At 46.1% G+C, this 23,252-nt stretch overlaps 1 long non-coding RNA gene across 1 annotated transcript in view; it reads right to left on the bottom strand.

The window, feature by feature from the left end:
• Positions 1-23,252, bottom strand: part of LOC131482537 (uncharacterized) — a 119,913-nt gene that overhangs the window by 84,018 nt on the left and 12,643 nt on the right. Inside the window, exon 2 of the long non-coding RNA XR_009247077.1 lies at positions 12,548-12,644. This is a non-coding gene — a long non-coding RNA (uncharacterized LOC131482537). The remainder of the gene's footprint in view (positions 1-12,547; positions 12,645-23,252) is intronic.

Here is a 23,252-nt window from a genome sequence, read left to right as displayed (position 1 = left end):
CAAAGAAAAGACTGAAACAGCTCAGAGTTTCTGGAAACCGTAAGTCCAAGATCAGGTGTCCTTGTCAGTCTGGCCTCTGACAGTGAGGATCCCCTGGAATGTATGACATCACAACAGGTGGCATCATTGCTGGGGCATCTGTGAAAGGCAGCGATAATCACATGGCCAGACCCAGCATCAGAGTACACCCACTTTCAGAGACACTAAATCATTGACATCAGCATTGATCGCTTCTAAGACAATGCCTCCTGCAACCTAACTGCCTTATCCTACAGCCGATCTCTTAGGCCCACCACCTCTTAACACTGCCACACTGAGGAACTGGCTACAAGTGCCCAGGCCCTTGGGGTGGGAGCCCCCTACACCACACATGAACCACAGCAGGACCCATCAGAATATTTCTCAGCTCTGCCCTGGGGAACTCCTCTTGCTTCTTCGCACTAGTGCCTGACATTGGGCTGCTCTCCCAAGGGAAACCAGCCTCTAAGCAGCTGGGGTTCCTGTGTGGGATGCAAAGTCACTCTTGCCCAACAAGGCCCTGACAAGACTGGGCTATGTGGCTGTCAAGAACTCCTCAAACAATCCAAAAGATTCTGAAATTGTCTTTTAATTGACTTCAAAATATCCACATCACTTTTTAATTGAATGACTTATTGTGCATTTACATGCAGTCCTAAAATATAACACAAAGAAATTTCCTGTACTCCTTACTGATTTTCCTAGTGGTGACATTTTTTTAAATAGATTTATTTATTTTTGGGCCTGGCGGCGTGGCCTAGTGGCTAAAGTCCTCGCCTTGAAAGCCCCGGGATCCCATATGGGCGCCGGTTCTAATCCCGGCAGCTCCACTTCCCACCCAGCTCCCTGCTTGTGGCCTGGGAAAGCAGTCGAGGACGGCCCAATGCTTTGGGATCCTGCACCCGCATGGGAGACCAGGAAGAGGTTCCAGGTTCCCAGCTTCAGATCGGCGCAGCACCGGCCGTTGTGCTCACTTGGGGAGTGAATCAACGGACAGAAGATCTTCCTCTCTTGTCTCTCCTCCTCTCTGTATATCTGACTTTGTAATAAAATAAATAAATGTTTAAAAAAATAGATTTATTTATTTTTACTGGAAAGGCAGATATACAGAGAGGAGGAGAGACAGAGGAAGATGCTCCATCCAATGGTTCACTCCCCAAGCGGCTGCAATGGCAGGAGCTGAGCCAATCTGAAGCCAGGAGCCAGGAGCTCTTCCGGGTCTCCCACGTGGGTGCAGGATCCCAAGGCTTTGGGCTGTCCTTGATTGCTTTCCCAGGTCACAAGCAGGGAGCTGGATGGGAAGCAGGATTTCCAGGATTAGAACCAGTGCCCCTATGGGATCCTGGCGCGTTCAAGGCAAGGACTTTAGCTGCTAGGCCAGGGCACCAGGCTCCTTTAGTGGGAACATCTTATAAAACCACAGCATATCACAACCAGGACTTCAACAATGATATCATCTGTCCATCTGAAGCATACTGTGCCAGTATAACAGGCACTCACTGATTCAAGAGTATTTATTTTGGGATGTATTCAGTTCTATGCAATTGCATCATATATGCAGGCATATATATCCACCTCCACAGTCCAATAACAGAACAAATTCATCACCACAAGGATTCCTAGAACCACCTTTTCTTAAGTACTTACACACAAACCTCCCTCAACTGCCACATGCATCCTTAAAGCCTCAACAGTACTGATCTGTTATCCCGTGCAAAATGGACTCACACAGCAAGAAAGCTTTTAGAACTGGTCCCTTGTCCTCAGCATAATCCCCTTAACATGCACCGAAATGGTCATGCCTACAATCATGCAATGGCTTACTCCTTTCATTGCTAAGCAATGTTCCATGGTATGAATGGGCCATGTTCTTTTTAACATTCACCCATAAAAACACACGTGGCTTGTTTCTAGTTTTAGAACAGTACCAATAAAACTGCTAAGAACATACCTATGTGGGTTGTTGTGTAAACATCAGTTTTCACTTCTCTAGGGAAGAAGCCCAAGAGTGAAAATGCTGGGGTGTACAATAATGGTGTTTAGTTTTACAAGAACCTGCCAAACTTTCCCTGCATGCCTGTATCATCTCATTCAACACAATATTTTTAAATTCTCTTCAGGACCATGTGGGCTCCAGTTTACGCAGTGTGGGTTTAGTGAATACCATCTGACAATTAAAATAGCCAGAAGGACTCCTCAAAGGCATGAAACGAGAAATGGCCAGTTCAGAAGGAAATAAATTTTTTAAATTTTGATGAATACATTCTGGGAGCACTTTTTTTTTTAAAGATTTATTTATTTTTATTACAAAGTCAGATATACAGAGAGGAGAGACAGAGAGGAAGATCTTCTGTCCGATGATTCACTCCCCAAGTGAGCACAACGGCCGATGCTGCGCCGATCTGAAGCTGGGAACCAGGAACCTCTTCCGGTTCTAATCCCTGCAGCTCCACTTCCCTTCCAGCTCCCTGCTTCTGACCTGGGAAAGCAGTCGAAGACGGCCCAAAGCTTTGGGATCCTACACCCACGTGGGAGACCTGGAAGAGGTTCCTGGTTCCCAGCTTCAGATCGGGGCAGCACCGGCCGTTGCAATCACTTGGGGAGTGAATCATCGGCTGGAAGATCTTCCTCTCTGTAAAAACAAAACAAAACAAAACAAAAAAAACAAAGTATTGGGCCCGGCGGCGTAGCCTAGCAGCTAAAGTCCTCGCCTTGAAAGCCCCGGGATCCCCTATGGGCACCGGTTCTAATCCCGGAAGCTCCACTTCCCATCCAGCTCCCTGCTTGTGGCCTGGGAGGGCAGTCGAGGACAGCCCAAAGCTTTGGGACCCTACACCCGCATCGGAGACCTGGAAGAGGTTCCTGATCCCGGCATTGGATTGGCGCGTACTGGCCCATTGCGGCTCACTTGGGGAGTGAAACATCGGACAGGAGATCTTCCTCTCTGTCTCTCCTCCTCTCTGTATATCCGGCTTTCCAATAATAACACAATCTTAAAAAAAGAAACAAAAAACAAAAAAACAAAGTATTGTTCTGCCTCCTGAATGGTAGAAGCCTGCCTTTTGGAGTAGTGTTCCTGGAAGTAGGGAAAACCTTCTAAATGGTCTTTGGCAATTCCAGGGCAGAACGAGTGCCTGCACATCCTCACGGCTCACAAGGTAGCTGACCTGCAGATGGAGAGCTGGAGCTGAGTTTGCGGCTGTGCTTGGAAGGTGCCACTCAGTTTACCTCAGAGGCCTCCTACACTTCAGCTTCAAGGCCCTTCTCTTAAATGGGTCACTTTGCAGACCCTGGAAACATTGCCAAAAGCTTCTAGAAAATCTCTAAGAAATAATACACAGTAAAATTACACAGTAAATAAGACCATTTTCTGTTTTTACCTTTCCAATGTCACTTTGTCCTTCAGGCCAGCTGATGGTGGAGCCATCAAGGACACTTACAAGATCTAGAAAGGGAAGTAAGGTTAGGGATTGCTATGGTTTGAGTATAGTTTGTCCTCTTGAAACTCAGCTTGACATCTGATCCTCAACAGAGCAGTGAGTTAAGAAGTGCTGGGACCACTAAGAGGTACTTGGGTCACGAAAGGATTAATGCTGCGCTCACAGGAGTGCATACACTGTCACAGGGGTGTACAAGTTCTTGTCTCAGAGGAACAGATGGGTCACTCCAAGAGCAGGCTGGTACAAAGCAAGGCTGCCATTCATATTTCGTCTTTTTCACACATACCTGCTTGCCGTTCTGCCCTTCTATCACATTACAATACAACATGAACTCTTCTCCATTATGGCCACCAGATCTTGAATTCCACCCTCCAGAGCTGTGAGCTTTGGGCCAAGCCTTTATTTATAAATCACCCAGTCTCAAGTAGGTTGTTATAGCAAAAGATGATGAATATTGGAGTACATACACTTTGGGTTTACTGGGATCTATTTACATGGTTTGCGATCACACCCAGGTGAAGTTAAGTGACTGCCATGTGTCTTGGCACCAAGTGTCATCCAGGAATGTCCCACCACCTCCAGGCCTGGCCACATCCTACAGCAGGAATGTCTTGAAGTAGTCAGCGACAGAAGCAGATGGGCTGAAAGAGAGACATGTTTTGAAATATACAGAGCCAGAAAATTCCTAGAATCATCAGACACACCAAGCGGTAAGCAGAAGATTCACTTCTCATGAAGCTTTGCCTGAATGGAGTGTCTCCCTGGTTGGGAAGAAGTGTCTCCACGGGGAAGCCTCCCAACTATTAATCCACCTGACTGTATCTGAATTTCTATTTGTGGCACGCAACCTGTAAAACATCACCAAGTGCATCTGTGTCAAGTCATATGTTTTATGAATTTCAGTGCTGATCACGGTCTGATATATCTGGCACATCTTGTCTCCAGGAAGTCTCATGGCTCCAAGGGAAATAAATTTTGATCCATCTTGCTAAAGGAAATTATTCTAAGTAAAAATTACACTAACTACAAAGTCCTTCTAGTTTCTCTCAAAAATCTGATAGGTAATCAGGGAGTACTCAGCCTAAAAAAAAAAAAATAGAGGGAAAAGGAAGTTGCTCCTTGATTAAAATAACAGGCAATTTAGTGCTAGACTTAGTGATAGTTCAGCCATTTTTCAGCTTTTTAAAATCCACACTTTGTTGTAGGATTTTTTCTGCATTGTTTTTATAAATATTCACTGTTGAGCTGGCTTCACATTCATGTTATATCATCTGCCCCACTCTGGGAGAAACGAGTGGCCATGGCTGCATGGACTCTGTACCTAACCTTGCCCGGGGGACACTTGCTGTGCCTCTGCTAGATGGGTGGTTGGCTGGTGGGGCCCACAGTGAAGACCTGCCTGGAGAAATACCCTGACATTGATTTCCCCACCTCACCACCAGGCAGGCTGATCTCTTCTGCAGAGCACTCCAACTGCTGAGTCCACATTGGTTTTTGCTGCTTCTAGAAGTCTCTTCCATTATTCAGCTTCTGAGGCCTCTATTTCCATTTCACATCACCCTCAAGCTCTCTGATCCTACTGCTTCCCCCTAATGGCTACCCTTGTGCTTCTGTCTGGATACTCCAAAATGATCTCTCATCTCATGATCCTCTGCCTACCCTCTAAGGGAACACACCCTGGGCATCAGGATGTGGACATTCGTCTGTCTGCCACAACCTCCAACTTGCATATGATCCTGACTAACTCATCAACTTCTCTGAACCCATCTTCTCTTTTGTCTGTTGAAACAATAAGCCAAATCAGGTCTTTTAACTCCAAACGTTCATGATTCTCTGATCCAGCTCACAGCATGCCATGCCGACATGGCAACTCGGACCACTCACTGTCTTTTGGCTGATGGGTAGAAGCAACACTGTGGAAGCCAAAGAGCAAGGAGCTAAGCCACACGTGGCCTGTTTTTAATATGCTTGGGAAAGGGCATGAAATATTTTTAGGAGATAGTTTTCTGCCTTTTACCTCTACCTCAGGCAAAGCTGCCTCACAAAGGTAACTGCAACATCCTCGGCAGAGTCAGAGTCGCAAATTCAGTCATCAAAACATTGCTTATTCCACCCCCCGACACTCTGCTGAGCTAACACTGCACTGTCACTTCCCATACCCACCATGGGTTCAGAGAAATGGCTCCTTTCCCTCCCTTACTGGTGGAGTCCAGACCCAGCTCTCTACTTAGTGCAGTTTGCAGCCTTGATCTCACACCCAGCCAATTATCCATTGTTACCCTCATATTCCAGAGACCAGGAGAGGGCTGGAGTCTGCGTGCAGCACCCATGCCCCTCAGCGTAAGGGTAGAGGGCCGCTGTAGAAAGATGGGCAAGACACAGCTGTCCAGAGGTATTCCCCTTGTCTAGTGCCTCGGGGTCATCTTCCCAGAGGAAGGACAGCATCCCACACTGCTGCCTCCAGGGCTGAGACACTTTCTCAGAGTCCAGAAACTCTCCTGCCACACCCACCCTTCAACCAGAAACACTGCAAGTCCACCAGACCCAGCCTTGCCAACACTGCCCCTGCTCCAGCCTCCTGCGGTTCCATCACCCACCTGCCTGGCTCAGCCAGCCACCCAAGTGACCACTGGACCCATGGATCTGCTGTCATTTGGGCTATGACAAAGAGAGAGCCTGTAGGTTGGTCCACCACCAGCCCCCTCATAGACCCCTGCCAGGCAACTATGCTGCAAATGTGAATACAAGCAGAGAATGGCATGCCTGTCACCCTTCCTTGTTAGTCATTCCTGCACTCAGCAAATCCTCACCAGGAAACAACTCAGTAGTGGGCATGTGGTAAGACATAAACTCCTGCCCTTTGGGAAGCAGTATGTTAGAAGGTTGGGAAAGAGGGGATTGAGTGAAGGCAGGGGTTGAAGAGTGCTAGCAGCAAGAATTTCAGAGAAGGTAACATTTGACCAAAGACTCAAAGAATATAGGATGCAGGCCCTGCAGGTGTCTTAGGGAAGACTCAGCCAGGCAGAGGGAGCCGGCACAAAGGCTCTGAGGCAGAAGACTGCATATGACATGTGAAGAACAGGCAGCAGGGCAGAGTGGCAAAGGCAGAGTAAGCAAGAGGGAGCAGTGGTGGTGAGGGTTATAAGCCATTAGAAGGTCTTGGAAATTTCCTCTAAGTTCAAAAAGGAGATACTGGAGGGAACTGAGCAGAGGAGTGACCAGATAATATTTTTTTTTACATTTTTTTATTATTATTATTTTTATGATACAGTTCCATAGGCTCCTGGCATTTCCCTTATTCCCTCCCCCCATAGATAATATTTTAAATAGGATCCTTCTGGCTGATCTAGACAACAGACTACAGGAGAGCAAGGGCAGGAGCAGTGGACAACAGACTACAGGAGAGCAAGGGCAGGAGCAGTGGACAACAGACTACAGGAAGGCCAAGGGCAGGAGCAGTGGACAACAGACTACAGGAAAGCAAAGGCAGGAGCAGTGGACCAACAAGAGGTATCTAAGTCACCCAGGAAAAGGGCCATGACAGCAGGTGGGCCAGCAGGATGGGGGAACGGTCACATTCCTGATTTGTTTTGAAGTAGAGTTAATAGAATTTTCTGACCTGTTTAAGTGTGGGAAAATAAGAGAAATAAAGATTTTTGGCCTCAGCACTAGCATTAGCACTTGCTAACGACCAAGATGGGAGAAGCGGGTTAGATGGAAGAGAAGGAGATAGCCTTAATTTGGACCTGTTTGTTGGGTAAGCATTTAAGGAGTGACATGAGGAGGTGGTGGATTCATATATTTGGATTTTGGATGTGAAAGTCACACAGGACCTAGTGAAGGGCCGTTGGCATCTAAACAATACTTCAAGCCATGAGCCACAGACAGAACAGCACTCCTGGAAACAGAGCCACACAGATACAGCCAACTGGTCTTCGACCAAGCAACAAAAGCAATGCAGAAAGAACAATTTGTTCGTTTGTTCATTTGTTATTTATTTATTTGAAAGGCAGGTTTACAAAAAGGAGAGACACAAAGTGAGAGGGAGAGATCTGACATCTATTGGTTAACTCCCCAAATGGCTGCAATGGCTGGAGCTGAGCCTATCAGAAGCCAGGAGCCTCAGGCTTCTTTCTAGGTCTCCCATGTGGGTGCAGGACCCAAGGACGTAAGCCATCCTCTGCTGCCTTCCCAGGTTATAAGCAAGGAGCTACCATGCTGGCCCCCAAAATGGTCTTTTCCACAAATGGTGTTAGGACCACTGGATGCGCAGATACAAAGTATGAAGTTGGACATAAATCTCCTTGCACCTTTCACAAAACGTAACTCAAAATGATTTACAGGGGCTCAGTGCAATGGCTCAATGGCTAAGCCCTCACCTTGCAAATGTCAAGATTCTATATTGGCATCAGTTCATGTCCTGGTTGCTCAACTTCCCTTCCAGCTCCCTGTTTATGGGCTAGGAAAATATGGAGAATGGCCCAAAGCCTTAGGACACTACACTGGTGTGGGAGACCTGGAAGAAGCTCCTGGCTCCTGGCTCCTGGTTCAGCTCAGGTCGTTGTGAATATTTGGGGAGTGAACCAGGAGATGGAAGATATTCTCTGTCTCTCCTCTCTGTACACCTGCCTTTCCAATAAAACAAATAAACATTTTAAAAAAAAAAGAATTATAGACTGCAAGGTAAAATACAGAACTGCTAAATGCATGGCGGAAAAATAGGGTAAAATCTTTGCGGCCCTGGCTTTAGGGACAAGCTTGCAGGTGCAGCTCTAAAACCACAATCCATGAGAGGAAAAGTAGGTAAAGGGTAATCTGAGCTTCACAACAGAGCTGTGGAAGTGGACAAGGTTCCCAAAGAAGGAAATGCACAGAAAGAAGCCCGAGAATAGCTCCAGGAATAGCTCTCTTGAGTTTCCAGGGTTTTAGCATGGGACAGAGTTGCAGATAAAATCCAAGACTCAGCATAAACAGTATCTAAAGTTCCCACAAGGCTGCACGAGATGACCTGAAGGTGTCTCACCCAGCAGAAAAGAGTAGAGAGGCCAGGCTTAGGAATCTCCACCGTGATTGAGATGATGCATAGAGGCAGCGTGGGAGGCTGCATCAGAACAGGAGTAACGAGTCAGTGTCATTCCAGAGGTCAAGGGAAGAAAGGGCTTCAACAAGGAAAGAGTGGTCAGATGCAACTGCGAAGCCAAGGGAAGCTGCAGGCTGCCCACTGGGATGGCCACCGAAGGTCCCTGGCAACAGTGTTACAGGCCATGTAAAAGGAATTCAACAGGGAATTAGGGTGCTAGTGCTGTGGCATAGTAGGCTAAACTGCCCTCTGTGGTGCTAGCACCAATATGGGTGCCAGGTCATATTCCTGCTGCTCTGCTTCCCACCTATCTCCCTGCTTGTGGGCTGAGAAAGCAGTGGAGGATGGTCCAAAGCCTTGGGAGCCTACATTGGTGTGGGAGACCCAAAAGAAACTCCTGGCTCCTGGCTTTGGACCTTTGCAGCCATCTAGGGAGACGACCAACAGATCTTTCTCTTCTTCTCTCTGTAACTCTGCCTTTCAAATAGAAATAATTTAAAATAAAGAGAAAAATAGAAATAAAAGGAAAATAGAAAGGATGGTGAACTAAGGCATTTCCATCACAGAATTTTATGAAAATGGAATCAGAGATACTAAGCAGTACCTAAAGAAGGTTTTCTTTATTTCTTTTAAAGATTTTTTTAAAACTGGAAAGTTGGATTTACAGAGAAGAAAAACAAAGATCTTCCATCCAGTGGTTCACTGCCCAAATGGCTGCAATGACCGGAGCTGAACCAATCCAAAGCCAGAAACTTCTTCCAGGTGCCCTACACATGGGTGCAGGGTCCCAAGGCATTGGGCCATCCTCTTCTGCTTTCCCAGGCCACAGGCAGGAAGCTGGAAGACAAGTGGAGCAGCCAGGACACGTATCGATGCCCATATGGGATCCCAGCGCATGCAAGGCAAGGACTTTAGCCACTAGGCTATCACGCCAGGCCCAGGAAAAGGTTTTCTAAATGGAAGAAATTGTAAGACATTTGCTTCTGATGTAAATTATCTAGTAGATAGAGAAAACCCTACAACGACTACAGAAGAGAAACAGGAAAACTGTAGGCGCAGAGAGGCCTTCCGGAGGGGAGAGGAAAGGGTCTGCTCACTCATCCAACCCTATGGGAAATAAGTAGGACTCACATGCACCAAGAAAGTTCTTCAAAGCTCCAGTGTGAGACTAACCTCCTGATGCAGTCTGCTCTGTAACAGCCGCTCATGTTCTGAGGCGTCCCCAGGCCTCCAAGGTTAAATCAATGAGAAGGAGGAAAACACCACAGTAAGCAAACACATACACACTCCAGGCATTTACTTTCTCAAGGGTAGCTCCGTATTTTATGTTGCTATGGGGAACAATGCGAAAGTCTTCAAGGCGGCCAGTGATTCTGATCTTTCAGACTAAATAGCAAGAGAACAAGCAGTAAGAAACTGTTACGACATAGCACATTTAATTTGTTAAATGATGACATTTTTTATTTGATATGACTGAATATCAACTGCTGCATAAATAGTTGACAGTCAGATGCAGGGCAGTTACTACGTTTTTGCCAAACATCTCCTGTTTTCTCAGCTTCTACAACTGTTCACAGAAACCAGGTCAGTGCTTGCCCATGCTTCAGGGTCAGAATGTGATGTGAAGGCAAAAAAGGAGTCTTTTGGGATAATGGACATGTTCCCAAGTCAGGCACATACAATATACTTATAACTCATTAAGTACGCTAAAAATCATTGAATCATACTCTCAGAGTGGGTGAATAGCATGGTACGTAACTTCACAGCTCAAGGAAACAAAGAAAAAAATGTTTATAACAGATGTGGAAGGAATCTGATTGTCTTCAGCTTGGGCAATGTCTTCTCAGAAGCCAGATTCACCTTCAGTGGAAATCCCAAGGCCACCTTCAGGAAGTCAGAGCTCCATCCCCTGTTAGCCAAGAATTTCAGAGACACCAATAGAGCCTATCCCCAGGTAGGTCTGTGCAGGCTTTGGTTCACAAGGACTTGGCAGGAAATCAGCAGAGATTTTTTTATCAGCCAGTGAGGAGTGCTGTGTGTGATGCTCCTTGGTCAGTTACGGCACCCTTCAGACATAAACAAGTGCCATGTGCAGGTAGAACTGACACCTGCTCCTAAGCCCTCATTTCCCTTGTTCACCCTGTTTAGTTTGCAGAGATCTCCGGCCCTGGCCCCCTTCAGCTGGATTCTACTCCTAATGCCTGATTTTCAGTCCAACCATCCTGCCCAAATGGGAACTCCTAAGAAGATGGGCGCACATGACACACAGCTCAGCTTGGCCTTCTAGAACACTTTTCTGAATTGGTTCAGGGTCTCTCTGAGTATAGTGATGTCACTGAAATCCCACCACTGCCTCTAAGAGTAGCAACATTGCTTCTAACAGAACCAAGTCTTGGCCTTGACCTGAATATACGGAGCTATATGGCAGGTGGAAGATTTTCTACATTTCCTAGGTAGAATTTGCCTCCCTCTAGTTCAAAGCTGTACGCTTCTGTCCAGTCCCCACCTGTCACTCTGCCATTGAACTCTTGTACAGCCTCCTTCTTTGCTGACCTGTGACTCTGATCACCAACACCTCACATTCTCAGATTCAACACAATTTTTTTCTTTTGGATCTGAGTAACTGGGTGTAGAGACTCAAATCCTCTCCTTCTCTTCCTCACGAGGCACCCTGAGCAACCAGGCTGGGCCCCTCTGTGTGATGTAGCCTCTTCATCTGCCATGAGAACTAAATGGCTAATACAAAGCAAAGAGTTTATCAGCACAGCCATGCGCCCCGCAGCAAGTGCACAGTCATTGCCAGCTCTTCCCATGGTCAATGAGCCATGCCATCCTCCTGCAGTGCCTTTGGGGATCTTCAGATCTGAGGCACTTTCCAGCTGCCTACAATGTTGTTGATCGTGACTCAGAGATGGCCATTTGAAAGTGGAAGAACTTTTCTTTCCTCTCTTTTGTGCTGTTGGCAAAGTCTGAGATTGCTGGGCTGTCAGCTCTGGCTGACAAATCTGCTTTCTGTTAGTTATGTGCACTGGCTCCAGTGATTTCTACAGCACCTCCAATTCCAATGCTGATTTCTCCAACACCAAGGCACCCTGAACTTCAGCCAGCAGCCACTGCTGCCCCCACCGTTCTCGGATTTCCATCTCCGAACAGAAGCAGAGAAAAGAGCTAGCTTTTTTTCCTCTGTAGGGAGGCATGTTCTCTTCCCAGCTTTCATTCTTAGTCCTTTTAAGCCAAAGCTATTATTACTTCTAATTTGTATTGAATGGTCCCTTAGCAACCATCACATACTGAATCTGCTACTAACTTGCTTCTAATACTTCTAGATTTAGCACAATCTTGGCTCTTTCAAAATACAACTTAAAATGTGATAAACGAAATGTAAACAGCTTTCACTATATCCACAGACATAAAAATCCTCCTTTACCAAATAGTCGCACTACTGCCAAACTGACTGGGAAGCAGGTTTTAGATGAATCCTATTTTTCCCTTGCCAACAATAAAAACAACCTCACAGATTTACTTCCCTGGAAACATCTTTGGACGCAAAACTCAGGCACCGCTCTTAAGAACAAGGGAAATAATTTAAATCACAAACAATATTTAAATAAGTAGGCAATTCAGCATACTTTTTAAAAACATGGTCAGACTTCATCTCATCCAGGAAGAATATTCAAAACAGTGGCTTGCTGAAAGGAGAACATATATCTGTTTCACAGTATTTTGGTGTATGTATTCTCATTATGATTGATTTCAGCTACCAACGATTTAAGCAGAGGCTCACAAAAATACTGAACCACAAGCAAGGAGATTGGGACCCAGTCTTAAGAGATACATAAAATACAAGATAGCATAAATAAAAAGAGGGTGAGAAAGAAGGAAGAAACAAAGAAATAGAAAATGAAGCCAGGAATTCATAAATACAAAACTGCACACTGTAAAACCCCCACACTCATGTTTCATACTCACACGTGGTTTGAGGAAACTTCCAAATCCGAACGCAGCTTACCTGGTTCACAGGGCTCTGAAGATTAAAATAAGCCTCAGGCTGAGGAGTGCCAGTTTCCTGCTCCTCAAGTAGGTCAGCTCTCTCCTCCTGAGGGTCTCTGAAAACAGAGACTGCATCCCAGGGTCAGAGTCCTCCTCAGCATCAGGCTGCCAATCCAACCTTGTGGCTGCAATTAGGTGAAAGCAACGAGACAGGACACGGTGCGCAGCGAGGGGCCAGGAACCAGTGTGCTCACAGCCTCAGCTGGCAGGCAGCTAGAGACTCACACCACAGTCTTGGACTCATCTTCAGCGTTCTTGTGAAAAACTCCAGACTGTGCTAGTCTGAAATGGCCCTCCCAGGCAGATTTCTCCACCTGAAACTAGGTTGCCAGCCATAAAACTCAACTGAAGTATCCTAACGGATAATCAGGGCATGGGGGAACACACTGCATTACCTTTGGAAAAACAAGGGTGTCTCCCAGGAGCCCCTCAGGACTCCAGGTCTCTTCCCTTTGGAAGTGATATCTGATGCACTATTCCTAGTGCCTGGGGAAATACGAAGCTAGGCTCAAAGTCACAAAGGCACAATGGCTTCACCCGTCCAAAGGCAAAGGGAAATGACAGTTCGCAGTGAACTGGGCATTTCCTAGACTTTATCAATCTTCTCAAAGGTCCATAAAGAAAAAACAGAAAAGGTCACCTCTCCATTCCTTAGCATTTGAAAAGCTTTTAGTTTAAAAAGCAGTAAACTTTCTGCTGATGTGTAGCATACAGACAAAAACAGTTTACAAATCATAACACAAAGAAAACCAGGACATCAGCAGCAGATCAAGAGAGTGGAGACGTGTGCTTTGCTGTGTTACAATTCTTGTGACTCTAATTAGATTGAGGTTTTAATTATGACTAACCTGACCAGGTTTTGACAGCACTAACTCCATTTTGAGCTTTTTCTTGTAACCCAAGCAATTCCAGGCCAAGCAGCTGTCCGTTACCTTACTCCTTGCTGATGCCATTGCCTTACCGACTACTGTGTGCCCACCTGCAAAGAACACAGTTTGGATCTGGGGTTGTCCCTCTGCAGTTGTCACCTGGAAGCTAAAATATTATGCCTCTGGGGCAATAAACTCTAGTGCCTTCAAATGGGCATCTGAAATACACACTACTATGACTCAATTTCTCCAGCAGGAATTTACTCTGAGAAGCTATCAGGTGCCAGAGGCTCCAAGGAAGTAAAACATCTTTTGCGTCATTACTGATGACTTGATGGCAGCTAGAGCCATTCTTGTCACCCAGATCATTTGGGAAATTTCCTACACGGATGAATGGTACTTGGCTGGCTGTGCTCTAATAAATTTCTTATACCTATTTCCCTACCTTTTTAGCGCACTCCCTTTGTTCACTTAGGCTTATTCTGCTTTTGCATCTTGTAATAAACCAAATGATTTGGGAGCTATATCTGCCTCCATGCCACTTCATTTGATTAAAGTGCAAAAGTTCGTGCCCCCTTGGCAAAATTACAATCCATGAGATTCAAACTGTCACCAAACACAGAGAAAACCAAAGCCATCCAGCAGGCTCAATCAGACAAGAGGTAGAATATCACCTCTCCCAACTGCCCTCCCATACTTCCCTCTTGACACTATTCCATAACCCCTGACACTACTGATTCATTTCACCTGGTTCTGAACCATATCTAAAGGGACACACAGCAGGTAGTGCTGCTTGCCTGACTCCTTTCACAAATCATCCTGTTTACGAGATTCATCTGCGTGGCTGCAAGCAGGTACAGACACTTCATTCTTACTGCTACATAGTATTCCATTATCTGTACATATCCCAAGGCATACATATTACTTTTGATTAAAGTTGGGTTGTCTGTAGATTTCAGTTGCTAGGAATAAAGGATCTTTTTTTATGAGCATTCAGGCACATATGTCTTTTTGGACCTGGCAATCATTCTTTTGGGTATGTATACAGTAAGAAACTATTGTGTCATATTGTACTGCTTTAGTCCTGCCACAGAGTTTTCCAGAATGGTTGGATCAAAAGGTAACAACTTACCTTCTCAAAATTGCAAAACCCTTTTCAAACATGATGATTCAAGCTGGAAAAACTCTAACAGATTTGATCCATTAATATATACAGCTTGTGACGCAACGCTATACAACCTAGCACCACTGGGCATCATGTATAAATAGATTTGTACATTTAAATAAAGCAAAGATTTGAAGTTAATTATCCATCAAGGAAGCAGATGAATAACACTCATCCATCCACTGATTAAACACACAAGAATAAATTACTCAGGGTGTGTGTGCCAATGAAAGGGTTTGTTTCCCATAAGGAACAAGGTGAGAGTAATTTCCACTTCCCCTGCTGTTCAATGTTGCATTGCAGATGTGGCCAATGCGTTTAGAATAGAGAAAGACCTAAAGAGGCAAACCTATTTCTACTTGCAGGTGGAGAGTATACCTAGGAAGTCTTCAAGAAGCAGCATGACTAACTCAATCAATAAAGTAATTCAAGCCCGTAAAAGGGACATGAACCTTTGAAAATGCTAACCTGCATAGACACAAAGAATAACCAGTTAGAATTCAGAATGGTAGGGCAAATTCTGTTGACAAAACACAAAAATGAATAAAATATACAGAATAAACGTAACAGCAAATGTGAAAAAATCTAAATGAGAAAAACCTTAAACTCCTGATGACAGAAAAGTAGATTTGAACAAATGGAAAAACAACTCTAGCTCCTGGATGGGAAAACATTCTACATCATGAAAATGTTAGTTCTCCTGAAATTAATTTCCAAATTTAATGAAATTTTCATAAAAATACTAAGATTTTCACAGAACTAAGATGAAATTAAAATGTATATGGCTAGTCATAAAAATACTACATATTGCACAAATCCATCTACATGAAACAGTCAATAATAATAGAAACACAAGGGCCTGGCCTGGTGGCCTAGTGGCTAAGCTCCTCGCCTTGCACGCACTGAGATCCCATATTGGCTCCAGTTCATGTCCCAGCAGCCCCACTTCCCATCCAGCTCCCTGTTTGTGGCCTGGGAAATCAGAAGAGGATGGCCCAAAGCCTTGGGTCCCTGCACCCGTGTGGAAGGCCTGAAAGAGGCTCCTGACTCCTGGCTTCGGATCGGCTCAGCTTTAGCCATTGTGGCTACTTGGGGAGTGAATCATCATCAATCTCTCTCTCCTCGTCTCTGTATATCTGACTTTGCAATAAAAATAAATAAATCTTAAAAAAACAAAAGGATAGACCAGTAAACAAAGAGGGACTTTTATCCCCTTGTAAAAAGATAAAATCATATTCATGCTTCACACCTGACACATGCCAAATGCATTAGGAAAATAATGCATATTTTTAAAGAAAATCATATAAACAAGACTAACTATGAAACAAAATCCAGGGTTAACACAAAATATTGATACAGATGTTTGTAAAAATTAAAATGCTAGCACATCAAAACTCGCCATAAACAAAGACAAAAGACAACTTCCAGGATGATGACAGTTTGTATAACACTAAATCTCCTGCAGATAATGGCCATACACTCCAGACAAAATCTTTTTAGTAACTGTTTAAAAGTAACAATCTCCAAGTATTGGAAGAGAACAAGGAGCAGGCAGACACTGGACGGGTGTCTATCCTTGAATAAAGCAGCCCACACTAATGAGTTTCCATTTTCACAGCCTCTCACCTGAGGGCAGCCAGGTCCTATGTGGCACCTCCCAAGGCAACTCAAAATCAGATAGAAGCCAGTAGTCTGACTGGCTTAGGGAATCAAAGATGAAGCTCAGGGCTATTGCCACTGTCGACAGATGAGAAGGCAAGCAATGAAAGCGGAAAACCACAGAGAGGAGCTCCATGCCCCTCCACAAGGCATGTGTCAAACAGGTCAAGCAGCCTTCCCAAAGCTAAAAGCGCAAGAGACAATGTCAGCAATTCCAAGGGCAGGTCCTGATGCCAGTTCTCAAGCTTACATCTTCCCTCCAAGTACATGCGTCTGACACCTACCTTCAGCCTCTGACTGCAGTTTCCTGCTTAAGCGGGCCCTGGGGAATAGCAGTGATGGCTCAAGGAGCAGAATCTCAGCCACCAGCATGGGAGACCAACTGAGTCTCTAGTTCCTTGCCCTGATCTGGCCCAGGTCCAGCCCCAGCTGTTGCAGGAATCTTCAGCTGATGGACTCTCTGTATCAAACACATTTTCTTAAATGTCAGCCTTTGCTTACCACAGCTAAGATAGATTTCCAAATATGAGTTCAGCCAAGTTAACTGCTAAGACAGAAACTTACATCTTCAGAGGAACCATAATAGAAGCCAGAGGCCTTCTATTTCTCTTGTCCACAATACAAGAGAAAACCACGGCACCTCTGCACATGCGAACACACACACATGCACAACACACAAACACACAGAGGACGTGGCATCCCCGATGGAACACAGAAAGCACAGTTAATGAAGAATTATCCTAGCCTTACCAAGATGTTGGATTTAGAAGATGCAGATTTTTAAAGCAGCCAGTGAAAATATGTTCAAAGATGCAGAAGAAAACAAGCTCAAAATCAATTTACAGATGAAAGCTCTCAGTAGAGAGACACACATTTGGGAAATGATGAATCAATCCAACCCAACCCCCAAGCAAAGAGAAAATGCATCTATACCAAAAGTCTCAGTTGTCTGTGGATCAGTATCAACAGATGACAAATACAGAATCCGAGAAGGAGAGGAGACAGAGTGCAGGAGGGACTAGAACGTGGAGCAGCAGCTAACACACTAACGGACCTGTGCACCCCACATTTAAGTGCATCAGTTCAATGCAAGGCTCTGCTTTGGGAGGCAGAAGATGACAGTTCAAGTACTTGGGTCCCTGTCACCTTCTGGGCTCCTGGCTTTGGCACGGTCTAAGCTGTAGAGGAGTGAACCAGTAGATGAAAGATTTCTGTCTGTCTCTGCCTTTCAAATAAATACAAATACAGTTTTTAAATATATACATATATATAAATGAAGCAAAAGTGAACATTCTTTGAGGATTGTTGAAACATCCCCAAATGTGACAAAAGAAACATGTTTAAATATTCAAAGAAAATCTCAGTGAACCCTAACATTTAAATATATACATGGAGGTATCTTCAAAAGTTATAAATAAGTGAAATTAAAAGATAAATTTATCTTGGTACAAGAAAAATTGAAATCCATATACACTTTTTTCCATAACATGTATTTTTTAGTAAACTTTGTAAATAGCCTCCATTGTTTGCAAAATAACACTACAAACTTTAAAAATCAAAGATAAAAAAAATCGCTGAAAACGGTTCAAGAAAAATGATACATTATATACAAAGAAGGAAAATATGAATCATGCCTAACTTTTTGTCAAATAAAATGGAGGCCAGAAAATAATGAAGGCATACAGTTAAAATGCTCACAGAACAAGATCAACCCAGAACTGGACACTAAGCATGCAGGAAGACACTTTCAGGGACCCAGTACAATGGCATAGCAATCTAATTCTCCGCCTGCAGTGCCAGTATCCCCTAAAGGTGTCGGTTTGTGTCCTGGCTACTCCACTTCTGACCCAGTTCCCGACCAATGACCTAGCTAATGGCCCAGGAAAGCAGCAGAGGATGGCTCAAGTCCTTGGGCCCATGTGCCCGCATGGAAACCCAGAAGAAGCTCCTGGCTCCAAATTCTGACCAGCCCAGCTTTGGCCATAGTATCCCCTTCAGGAATGAACCAGAGAATGGAAGATCTCCCTCTTTCTGTAACCCTTTAACTCCCCCCAAACAGTTGTAACAGCCATGGCTGGGCCAGGCTGAAGCTAGGAGCCTTCCATCCCAGGCTCCCACATGGGTAGCAGGGGCCCAAGCACTCGGGGCATCTTCCACTGCTTTCCCAGGTGCTTAAGCAGGGAGCTGGATCAGAAGTTGAATAATCATCCAGATAAGTCAGCTCAGAGATGCAGGTGTCTGAATCTCCCAGACACTTGGCTGTGGCTGGGAGAACCCATGCTGAACCAAGGTTCCTGCTGGGGATTCCAGCTCCCCAGTCACTTCTGCCCTTGGGCGAATCCTGGGCTTATGGGCAGCCAGAGCGACAAAAGAGATGGACTTCACCTGTTGGTTACCCGGCGGCAACTCTGGGATGCTGGGGGTCTGGAACTACTGATAGGGATAAGGCCACAGGATGTGTAGCTGAGGAATGAATCCTGAGGGACATTCAATGACAGAGCCACTGTACTTGCAGGTAAGCAAAGGGACTAAGACCTGGTGCTTTGGAGGGGAGAGATCAAGATATGTATGCACCAGCCCACATGGAAATCTGGAGTTGGGCTTGTTAGCGTGGAACATTGCTGACTACCACACGCCAGTCCACATGAAAAGTAGGGCTAGGGGCGCGTCTAGCAGGGCTAGATCCTAGTACCTGACTAAATGTTGGAACAGGGGATGGGTCACATTAGGCAAGGCCATAACACTAAGCAGCACATGATAGAACCAGACCCAGGGATAGATTCTGTGGGCCAAACCCCATGTAAATGTAAGTCACGCTGGGTTAGCTCAAGAGTTGGGATGGGGAAGGGCTGAGTTAAGTGTGACCATGGAACCTGCCAACACTCGTAAGTACAGGAACCGAGAATAGTCTGGGCAAGTCCAGGCTGCAGCACTCATACGTACATCCTAAAACAGAGTGTGGGGCAGGCCAGGCCACAACATTCACCAGCTCATACAAGGCCAAAAACGAAGAGCAGACTATGCTGGGCAAGGGCCTAGCACCCTTTGGCATATGTGAGATCTGGGTCTGGGAGTGGACTGAGTGGGAGAACTTGGGAAACTCCCCTAGAGGGTCATAGCTCCTGCTAGTGAGCACATGGTACAGGCCTGGGAGTTGGGCAGGCTGGACAAGGTACCTCCAACTGTTGGCTGATGAGTGGGGTGGTTTTGGAAGGGGGCAGACTAGGCAAGACCAAGGAAACCTTAGCTCACTGGCAAATGCAGAAACCAGGTTGGAGCGTAGGTCATGCTGTGTTAGGCTGTCACACCTGCTGGTTTACATGAGCCAGGAATGGGAACAGACTGAGCAGCACAAGGTTCCAGCACCCACCAGCAAGAGCTGGGACTGGGGTCAGGCCGGGTCAGGCCAGGCTACAGCATCCAAAGGTAAAGACCAAGACAGGTGAGGCACTATGCCAAGCTAGGTCAGAGCAACAACTGGCACATGTGAGATCTGTGGCTGGAAACAGGCCTGGTTGGGGAGCAAAAAGGATACCCTGTCGGGCTGTGGTTTCCACTGGTGAGTGTGAAAACCAGAGTAGCGGCTGTTGTCTAGTCTGGGCATGGCTACAGTGTCACTCAGCACAAACGTGGACTGGATCTGGGGTGTGCCAGACTGCGCTAGACTCCAGCATCCACTGGTGCTCATGAGAATCAGGGCATGTGTAGGACAGGCTAGGCCAGGTCTGCCCTTACTGAGCCATGTGTGAGCTGTGTCTGAGTGTGGGCCAGGCTTGGCTGGTGTAACATTCAACAGTAAACACCAGAATACATGAAGGCCAGTCAGGAAAGGCCATGTTCCCACTAGGACAGCAGGTGGACTAAGTAGAGCTGGGCACAAGATCTGGCACTGGGAGAGGTTCTGATGGAGGAGGTTAGGAAACTCCTCTGTCATGACATAATCCCTGCAGGTGAGCATAAGAACCACAATAGGGAACAGCCCAGACCAGGCCAAAGAATGGTACCCACTGGCATACTATGGTGCAGGCTGGTGGCAAATCAGGCTGGGCCAGTTCATATCACCTGCTGGTGAATCCAAACACCAGAATAGAGTGTGGGTTGGGCTGGGTTGGGTCACAGCACAAACCAGCACACATGAGAGCCAAGACTGGGGGCCAGCTGGGCTGGGCTAGCCTGTAGTCTCTACCAGTATGAGTTGGAATTGGGGGTGAGCTGAGCCCAGGCAGGCTACAGCACCCACTGGCAAGTGCCGAGGTGAGGTGGGCCATGCCAGACTGGGATACAACACCCAATTAGCACATGTGAGACTGAGGAGTGAGGGAATGAAGCCAGTAGGGGAGCTACATGGGGCTCAGCTACTGGATCACCACTCCCACTGGAGAGCGTGAGTTGGGATGGGGACAGATCAGGCCAGGCAGGGCTACAACACCTGTGGGCCTCATGTGGGTTGGATCAGAAGAAAGTCAGCCTGGGTTGACTGTTCCTTCTGGTGCATGCATAAGTCAGAGTGGGTGTGGGCTGGTTGGGCTTTGCTACAGCACCAGCTGGCAGATGCTGGCACTGGGGGCTAACCTGTCAAGCTAAACTACAAACCACCTGGAGAGTGCAAGATCCGGGGATGGGAGTGGGCCCAGTAGGGAAACAGTGGGAACCTCTTTTTTGAGTTTCCACTCCAGCTGATGAGCATGAAAACCACAACTGGGGCAGGCAGGGGCACCTGCCAGCACATGTCTGGGCTGGATAGTAGGGCTGGTTGGGTTGAACTAGGCCTCAATGCCCATTGACATGTATGAGAGCTGAATGGAATATGGGACAGACTGGACCGGTCTGCTCTACATACTGGCAAGCACGGGAACCAGGGCAGGGGGCAGGCCTGGTGGGAGTTATTGCAGGTCGCTTCGACTAGGTTGCAGCTCCCACTAGTATCTGTGAAGGCTGAGAGTCCAGTGGGCAGGCTACAATACCCATGGTTTTGCATACAAGACAGGGTTACAGACAGAACTGACCCAGCAATTGCAACCACCAGCATGTGCATAAGCTGACTGGGGCAATAGATGGTCTCAGATCCTGTATTGCCAAACACACACAAGAGTCAGATTTGGTATCACCTCAGACGAAGTTTCTATGGGGATCCACCCAACTGAATCATTGGACTCAGAACCCCAACCATGGAGAGAATTGCAGGTTCCATAGTCTGACTGTGGAGTGCATGTGTCAGAGCTGGGCCTCCTCAGTAGCTTACATGGAGCAGTGGACAGCATATCCAGGTGCACATGAAGGATATGGCAATTCAATGGCACCTGTAGAGGACACCTAGTACCACAACAGGGGATTGAGGACAGAACAAATTGATCAACTATCCCAGCCAAGCGTTGACAGTGAATAATTGTGCAAACGGAGACTCTAAGGTGGACTGTGTCAGCCAGTGGATTCTTAAGAGATTTCATCGTGCTTGGAGTGGCTAGATCAGCAGTAATTCAGAACAGTTGAACTAATGAAACCCCAGGAAGAGGACCCTTAGAGAATGTCCCTTGGGGTGGTGTCGGGTGGCTGTCCTCCAATCCCAGAGTGCAGAGGCGTTTGGCGGGCTGGGTGTGGCTTCCTTCTTTGTCTCCCCTCTTCCTCAGATACAGGAAGGAGAAAAAGAATGTGTAAATGGTGATCTCACCCACCTTCCTGTAGCCCTTGGCCCTAATCACCCTAATCAATCATGCAAAAATCATCAAAAATAAAAATAATTGATTTTTAAAAAAGAAGTGAAATAATCAGAATACAAACTGGCACCCATATGGGATAGCACCATCACAGGCAGTAGCTTTACCCACTACAACACTAGCCTCTATTTCATTTCTTAGCACTTATAGCACAAATTTGTTAGCAATTAATATATTTAGTTTTTCTTTGAGAACAAATTGATACACTTAGTCTTTATTTGTATGTGTCCCTTTCTATTGCTCTGTTTTACAAATAACTAAATCCTGGTTTAAAATGTTTAGAATTGAGGGCCTGGTGCAGCAGCCTGGTGGTTGGGTCCTCGCTTTGCACATGTCAGGATTCCATATGGACGCCATTTCATGTCCTAGCTGCCCTGCTTCCCCTCCAGCTCCCTGCTTGTGGCCTGAGAAAGCATCAAGGGCAGCCCAAACCCTTGGGATCCTGCACCAGCATGGGAGACCTGAAAGAGGCCCCTGGTTCTTGGCTCCTGGCTTCGGGTTGGCTCAGCTCTGGCCACTGAGGCCACTTGGGGAGTGACTCAGCGGGCAGATCTTGCTCTCTGTCTATCCTCCCTCTGTATATCGATTTTCCCATAAAAGATGAATAAATCTTTAAAAAAATGTTTAGAACTGGACCCATCACTCTAGCCTAGCAGCTAAAGTCATCGCGTTCCACACACTGGGATCCCATATTGGCACCAGGGCACCAGTTCGTATTCCAGCGGCCCTGCTTCCCATTCAGCTCCCTGCTTGTGGCCTGGAAAAGCAGTCAAGGGCAGCCCAAAGCCTTGGGATCCTACACCTGCATGGGAGATCCTAAAGAGGTCCCTGGGTCTTGGCTCCTGGCTTCAGATCAGCTCAGCTCTGGCTGTTGCGGCCACTTGGGGAGTGAATCATTGGACGGAAGATCTTGCTCTCTGTCTCCTTCTCTCTGTATATATAACTTTCCAATAAAAAAACTTTTAAAAATGCTTAGAATTGTCCAGGAAAAGAATGGATATATCAGACAACATCCATGAAGAATAACTGTTGTACTAGAATGTGAAACTTAGATTACCCTGTTAGCCAAGATAAAAACTATCATCTTACTGTCTAGAAAATATCCATTTTGCCAGAAAGCATGGTGTTTTCCCCTAGCTTTAAGTGTTAGGACAGCTGCAGTCAATCTGGAAAGTAGGCCCCCAAATACTGACATTTGCCGACCCCCTTTGGCTCATCTGCATTTAGAGCAGCCCGGAAAGTGCCAACATTCATCTA

Source organism: Ochotona princeps, chromosome 18 (assembly GCF_030435755.1).
Source record: "Ochotona princeps isolate mOchPri1 chromosome 18, mOchPri1.hap1, whole genome shotgun sequence".
Classification (NCBI taxonomy): Eukaryota; Metazoa; Chordata; class Mammalia; order Lagomorpha; family Ochotonidae; genus Ochotona; species Ochotona princeps.
Note: the sequence above shows the minus strand (reverse complement) of the source record. Positions and strands in the feature narration are given on the sequence as shown.